Source organism: Crocodylus porosus, unplaced genomic scaffold, assembly GCF_001723895.1.
Source record: "Crocodylus porosus isolate Cpor-Errol unplaced genomic scaffold, CroPor_comp1, whole genome shotgun sequence".
Taxonomy (NCBI): domain Eukaryota; kingdom Metazoa; phylum Chordata; order Crocodylia; family Crocodylidae; genus Crocodylus; species Crocodylus porosus.
The window spans coordinates 156,189,209-156,197,388 of NW_017728906.1; positions in this window are offsets into that span (position 1 = coordinate 156,189,209).

An 8,180-nucleotide genomic window follows, 5' to 3' on the forward strand; every position below is an offset into this window, starting at 1 on the left:
CAGGAAACGGGAATTTGAGTGGGAATGTGCTGGGGAGTTTGTCCAGCCACTTTCTTACCTTTCCTTGCTAAGCAGAAGAGGCAACAGAGAAAGAAGGAATTGTCTAGGAGGTAACAGCAAGAGCAAGGAGGACCTAGCAAGATAATGAACTGGATGGCTGGAAGACATCAAAATGAGCTTTCTCAGCCTGTACCTGTGTGGGTTCTGTTTAGATGTGACCACTGACCACACAGGCTTCCACTCAGATCCTGGTCTGGCTTTGCAGGTATTGTGGCCTGCGTGGGCACATCCAGATGTGTGTGGACATTTGGTTCCCCGGGATTCCCATGGGTTCATTAAAAGCAGGTCCTCTCAGAGCAACCTGGTGGCCTTCAATGACCAGGTTACCAAATACTTAGATACAGGGGTAGCAGTGGACGTAGTCTTTCTGGACTTTAGGAAGGCCTTCAACACTGTCTCTTACCCCATTCTCATTAAAAAACTCGGAGGCTGGTGTCAACACCTACACAGTCAAATGGGTCACCAACTGGCTGGAGGGCCGCACCCAGAGAGTGGTGGTAGATGGGTCATTTTCTACCGGGAGGGATGTGGGCGGTGGGGTACCCCAGGGCTCGGTCCTCGGGCCCGCACTGTTCAACATCTTCATCGGTGACTTAGATGAGGTGGTAAAAAGCACCCTGTTCAAATTTGCTGTTGACACTAAGATGGGGGATGTGGGCACACTAGAAGGGAGGAATAGGCTGCAATCAGACCTAGACAGGTTACAGGGGTGGGCGGATGAGAATAGGATGGGATTCAACACTGACAAGTGCAAGGTGCTGCACCTGGGGAGGAAGATCCATACCTACAGGCTGGGGAACTCCCTTCTCGTCAGTGCAGAGGCAGAAAGGGATCTTGGAGTCATCATTGACTCCAAGATGAACATGGGCCGGCAGTGTGGGGAGGCAGTCAGGAAGGCCAACCGCACCTTGTCATGCAACCACAGATGCATCTCAAGCAGGTCCAAGGAGGTGATCCTCCCCCTCTATCCAACACTGGTCAGGCCGCAGCTGGAGTACTGCATCCAGTTCTGGGCGCTGCACTTCAAGAGGGATGTGGACAACGTGAAAAGGGGCCAGAGGAGGGCCACTCGCATGATCAGGGGGCAGCAGGGCAGACCCTACAAGGAGGGGCTATGGGACCTGAACCTGTTCAGCCTCCACAAGAGAAGGCTGAGGGGGCATCTAGTGGCCTGTTACAAACTAGTCAGAGGGAACCAGCAGGCACTGGGGAAGTCCCTGTTCCCCCAAGCACTACCAGGAGTGACTAGAAATAACGGTCACAAGCTGGCAGAGGGTGGATTCAGACTAGACATCAGGAGGCGCTACTTCACGGTCAGGGTGGCTAGGATCTAGAACCAGCTTCCAAGCAAAGTGGTGCTGGCTCCTACCTTGGGGGTCTTTAAGACAAGGCTAGACAATCACCTTGCTGGGGTCGTTTGACCCCAATACTCTTTCCTGCCATGGCAGGGGGTTGGACTTGATGATCTGCTCAGGTCTCTTCCGATCCTACCAACTATGAAACTATGAACAACTACCAGCGGTGCACCTTGCACCACCACTTCTTGTCCCCAGGGAATGCCCGTGGATATTCAGGGGTCAGAAAAACTTACAAGAAAGAAAAACGTCGCAGCGCACACTCGAGCAGCGTGCCGTTGCAGCATGGAGGACTCCAGACTGTGTAGTATGTGGTGCTGCAAACGGGTTTGCAGTGCCACATACCGCACGACTGCACTCATCTGGATGCGCCTCATGTGGGTAGGCTCAGATGCATCAATGAGCATGAGATCTTCATTGACTCAATGAACAATAAGACCTCCAGCATCATGGAAGAGGGATAGTCAGGATAGGCACTGGAATAAAAAGAAGACCAAGATACTGAAAAGATAGAAGCTGGCAGTTTGTCACCTCTGGCAGTAGTCCTTTTTTAACAGGCTGACCTTTGTTAGATCTTCCTTGCCTGTATCTTGCTGTGACTTAACATAACAGCTATTCCTGTAGAGCAACATTAGCATTATACTGTAAACCATTACACTATAAAGCAATATAGTTCCAGTAGGACTTAGTCCCTCTGAATTTGTTTACAAGCTTTAAAAAAAATTAGAATAGAAGAAAAGAGCAATTTTGAATAATCAAGTCAATGATGCATGTCGCACCTACTCTGTGCTGGTTATCATATAATATTCAGCTGTGGAGACTTGAACAAACCAATCACAGCTTAATTAGGTTTGTCCACATTTGTGTGGCTTGGTTTTGACATCCATTATGTATCATACGATAAATACTGTTTGTTATTACTGACGTCCTGTTAACCAATTTGAATTCTCAGAGCCTTGGGTAACAAACTTTATTAACTGTAAAGTACATGAGAGATGGCTTGCTATTTAACAATTTAAAATGGATGAGATATTCATGGAAAACCCACCTTCACAACTACAATATTTATATGTATTAATTTTCTATTCTCTTTTTACTTTGACAAGCATAAAACATAAAGCTGGAAGGCCCCCCCACATCTTGAAGTCATCCCCTTGTTATCACAAACAAGTATATCTTGCCGCCACCTGAGCCTGACACAGGGCTGGAGCTACCCAGGCGGAGAGTGTCACAGGGGGACTGCAGTGGAGCAGGATGCTTATCTCCTTTGTGCTCCGGAGGGCACAGGATGGTGCAGGGCAGGGTGGGCTGGAGTGGGCGTGTGGAGTGGAGTGGAGCAGAGCCAGTGGCCAGGAAAGTAAAGTTTATGCAAGGGAGGAGTGGAAAGTTGGGAGTCAAGCAGGAGGCAGTGGGTTTGGCCTGGCCCTCCCCCCACCTCTTCCTGCCCAACCCTTTGCATGCTGCACTGAGATCTCGGGGTGACGGGGTGGGCAGGGGTGCTGCCCCACATGGCTGAACCAGGGATGCAAGAGGAAGCCCCATGGGGGCAGGAGGCAGTGGGTGGACTCGGCCAGCCACTGCTGGGCTGGGCTGGGCTGGGCTGGGCACCGCTCCTCCTGGCTGGGGTGAAGTGGAGTGTTGGAGTGTTTGGTGCTCCCCTGACCATATCACCCTGGATAATCATCCATGTCAACCACCCCTAAGCCTATATCTGCCTCCCAGGGCCCACCACTCCCTCTGAAGACCCTGCCTGTCCCCTGTGATGACTGTGAAAGCTTGGACAGTGTCTCTTGCACAAAAATGCAAGGCAGTGCCTGGGGCAACACTGGGTTGTGGTAACAAGTCTTTCACAAAGAAAATCAAACTCCAGCAATGGTTGCAACCCATTAGGCATAGAGAAAGTGGGGCTTGTGGTACCCAATATCAGACCCATGCCATAAGATGATAATAATTATGATAACAGCCTCAACCCTCTACCACACCTGAGCCTAAAAATGTAAGTGATGGTTAAAATTATTGACAGAGATCTGACACTCTATTACATGTATATAACTAGACTCGGAGCAAGCTAGAAGATTGTGGCAGAGACCTACGTGAAAGAAAGTAATCATCTCCTGCGTTATGCTAAATCAGTCTACAGTGACTACTTCTAACCTATCTACCTCACACCTATTGTCCCCAATAGCCTCTGATCCTCGCTGACTTTATTTGCATGAATTAAGTAAGGCATATTTCTCAAAATAGGCTGTCAATCTCTAAATGTTTATTATGCTAAACCAGTGTATTCTCCTGAAACTCGCACATATTTTATCCAATGGCCTTCGATCTTCACTATCTCCATAAGCCATTTGCTGCATATTCTGTGATCAGCTTCCTAAAGGTACCTCATTCAATCAATACCCATCCCATTTCATTCCAAACTGCTCAAAAGCTTGCAAACTTCACAAACACACAAACAGGATACAATTGTAATATGTTAATTCTGTCCTTGCCTGCTCTGCTTGGACTTTGATTAACCAACTATCAAGAAAGAATGCTTTGAAGCTATACAATTAAAACAGTATAAAAAGCGAGACAGAACTGCCAGCAAGGTGTGTGCAATCCAGGGAAGATCAAGAAGCCATACAGCACCCAGCCCATGAGTGAAATACCCATGCTCTGTCAAAGCTGTAAAGATAAGAACTGCTTCCCACCTACCTGGGTAAAAATCACTTGCTGCTAAAATAATATAAGAATCTTAATAGCTCATTTATTAAATATTAAGAAAAAGTCTTTTTTTTTTTTTTTAATTTAGTTTTATAAGTTGTTGCTAGTTATAAAAGCAAGCCTCTCTGCTATTAATCAACCAAGTGTAGTGTCAATTCTTAAATCACTAGGTTTAAAAATTCGGCTTATAAATGCAACACCCCGATCTCCTTTATCCCCCCATGCCCTCCCTTAATCTCTTCAGCCCTCCCACAGATACCACTTGCCGCCAAAGTCCCCTCACTAGTCCCCCTAATCCTGATTTACCTTAGATCCAGCAGCCATTTTTAACTTGATCTAGTCTCTCCCTAACCTCCCCAAATGACTGTACTTACCCAATGTAAAACTTGTTAGCTTGAGAAGTTACTGATATTTGCAATAAGCACTTGGCAAAAGCTAGCAGATGCCAGAGCACTTGATACTCTAGCTTTTTTTGACTCAGCAAGATACGGATAATCAACCATGTTATTTTATAGAATTTTTGATTGATTATTTTACTCTGTTATAAATGTCAAAAACTATTCTTTACCGTGCCTCAATATGGCCTGCACAGTACACCTCACAAAAAGTTGAAATGGCTAACTACAGGTAATTAATCATCATTACAAATCTCCTTGGAGTGGTGAATTAACTAGATTGTACTCTGGTGTTTCTATCTACTCCTCCCATCAGAAGCGTGTTCCAGAACCTCACTGCTCATTAGAAACCTTCTATTTCCCAGCCTGCTTTATTAATGGCCAGATTAGACCTTTTTATTCTTGTGCCAATACTGTCCTTTACCTTAAGTAGCTCTCTCTCTTTCCTGGCATTTGCCCCCACCCATAGGCAACTGGCTTATTAAGTAAGCTCAGCCCCACTGATTTTGAAAACTTTATTAGCAAAGAGTCACTAAATTACACATATTTTAGTAAAGGTAGTTTGCCTAGTGTGTCATGTTCAGTCCTGAGATCCCACTATTGTACAGAATTCAAGGTACCTCAGTAGCCCCTGAGATTATAATGGTGTTACAAGTTTAAACAGACATGGGGTGAGTTATAAGGCACTTGGTGATCCTCAATATAGTCCTGTAAATGCACGAAATACCCAAGCCTTGGTTGCCCATACATTTGAGAAGACAGTAGATTAGAGCTGATCAAATAAATGTGAATATCTCACAAAAGTTTCACTCCACACAACTAAGAATTGATACCCAGATCTTCACAGTTATTTGGGCCTCTCACTCTCAATGGGGAATTCAATGGGAACTTTGAGAGCTGGGTCTCAAGGAGTGCATCCACATGTGCGCTTATCGGTGCCGTTGACTATGCATCACAGTCTACATGTGTGATACTATTAGACTTCGGCAAACTCATTTTTGCCACTGTAAGATAGTACTGGCAGTGACAGGAGCTGTTAACTCCAGCATGAACTGTGCCAGAGTTTATTATGCTGCACTAATTTAACATGTAGATGCACCCAATGCTTTTCTGAGACCCCCTTTGATTTGGCATTTATTTACTTTTTGTCTACTCCCTGCCTGGAAGCAGCAGCACCACTAGGGCGCAGAGACCAGGGAAGCTGCTATGGATGCCAGCTTATGAAGAAAATATCACTGCATATATAATACTGCATATAAGAAAATATCACTGCAGCCACAGCACTGAGGCCATCGGAAATCACCACTGCCCCATTCGTCCTACTGCACTGGGCACCCAGCCTCTGCCTGGGACATTCTTGTGTCTCACCTATTGCTGAACTTTGTCATGTTAGTTCACAAAGGATGTTAGTCTGAAAAGGTCTTAATAGTTTAGGGTGTTAGTCTAAAAAGGTCTTAATAATTTTCTTTGGAGTTTTAAATTCAACCAACTCCAACATTTATACGTGTGTATTCATGTTCCTCTATGGCAAACTCCAATCCAGGGTTCATCCAACTTCTTCATGAAGCTCTATAGTACTTGCAGGACTTTGCTACATATAAAAGAGAGTGAACAAACTTGTGTTCTGGGGTTGGAGGACAAGAAGAAAAGGAAACTTTAGACATTTGTTTGTCATTTGTTAAAATTTGAGAATTGTTTCCTGAGGCAAGTAGTGGAAGCTCCACCTTTTAGTTATTTAAAATTGGAGGGCATGCTTCCTGGAACAAATTATATTAGGTATAATTTTTAAGACTTCATTCTAATTTATCACCTACCTCCATTCTGGTAAATTTACAATTCATGGATCCTTAGTTAACCGAAAGATAGCTTTTGAAATATTTGTATCCATTCATGAATTGAACACATTAACATAATGTTAATCACTAAAGACCTAAAGGTGAGCTTCGCTATAAAATCCTGTAAAAAAATCTTGGACTAGCAAAAAGGTGAATAGTTCATTACATTGGTTACCCCTTATTTTTTCCCTCTAGGTACTAAAGTTAGTTGACAGTATAATTTACGTATCATTCCAGCAGCTGGAAATGCTCCATCACAAATACCAAATCGGTTGACAGACAGATTATCTGTGTGTCAACATCATCATTAACTTTACTGCACATACTTAACCTTTGAGCGAGACAATGGTGTAATTAGATGTAAGTTCCAAAAAGTGACATTTTAATGTTATCCTTTCAGTGGAATGAATTTGAAAGATAGTACTTTTAGTAGGTATTAAGCTTTATAATTATTAGTTAAATGATGAGGGATCAGGGGGAATGAGAAAAGTTCAAAAATACAACCCCCTTGAGAGGGTGGGATGGTTATTAGGTTAACCACAAATGGGAGACACTTTCAGACAGTCTTTAATGAGGAAAAAATTTCTACTGAAATCAGTGGCGAGTTTTAACTGAATAAAGGCTGCAGCCCCTTTTCATAGAATATTTTTTCTTGCCTTTTTACTCTACTGGACATACATCATTGTGAGACAAGTATGTTAACATGCCCAACATCAAAATTACATCTCCAGTCTGATAGGCCAAGTAATTATAGGGAAATTTGTTATTCCAGTGTGACACAGCTTTTAACAGGCTCTGTCTACATGAGAAGCAACCATATTCAAGCAAAGTTTAAACATGACTGTGACTGGAGTGGGTTATAACTCTGGCTGGTAGGAACAGACAGGGTCAAACAATTTAAAAGAAAAGCAGGCTGTTGCCCAAGGCCTAGATTAAGCACAGATTTACACTGTCACAACAAGAGATGGAGCACTAGAGCAACATAAATTAGCTCATCTTCAAAAATCTCGCAAGTGAATGACCCTCTAGCAACCATACTTTATATTGTCTTTCCTCCTCAATCCCTGACTTTTACTTTTTTCTGAAAACTCAATCAGGTAACCCTGATGTGACTTCTCACATATGACTGAATCATTGAAAATTAGGGTTGGAAAAGACCTCAGGAGGTCATCTAATCCAATCCCCTGCTCAAAACAGGACCATCCCCAACTAGATCATCCCAGCAAGGCTTTGTCTAGCCGGGTCTTAAAAACCTCCAAGGATGAAGAATCAAGTAAACGGTTTGTTGTGTATGAAGACCTGTGACTGCAATGGGCTTGGACCAAGCCCTAGGAGCTGGATTTGGCACTCACTGGAGCCAATGGCAAAAATCCATTAGCTTAATCAGACAAGGTGCTTTGGGTGAATCTGATATCTTTTATTAGACCAACTTAAATAGTTGGAAAACAATTATTAAGCAAGCTTTCATGTTCAAAAACCCTTCGTCAGGCTAAGGAAGTTTCTGCAGTTGGTGTGTGCTCTTCCTGGATGGAATGAAAAGCAAAGAAGCCAGAGGCTGGGTTGGTCTGCATACAAGACAGGCAGTCAGTGAAGATATAGACTGAGGAGTCAATGGGTGAGAGATAGGCTGGGGCGGGGTGCGGAAGGAGAGAGAAGGGGGATGAATAGTGGAGAGGTACCTGGGGAGTCAGATTTTAGGCAGGCTATAATGTGTCATAAATCCAATGTCTATATTTAGTCCATGATTTTTAGTGTCCAGGAGGCTGATGAAATAGAGTTCATAGGCTTGTCTCTGGGAAGTGTTTTGTAAGTTTCCTTTGAGGATCAGG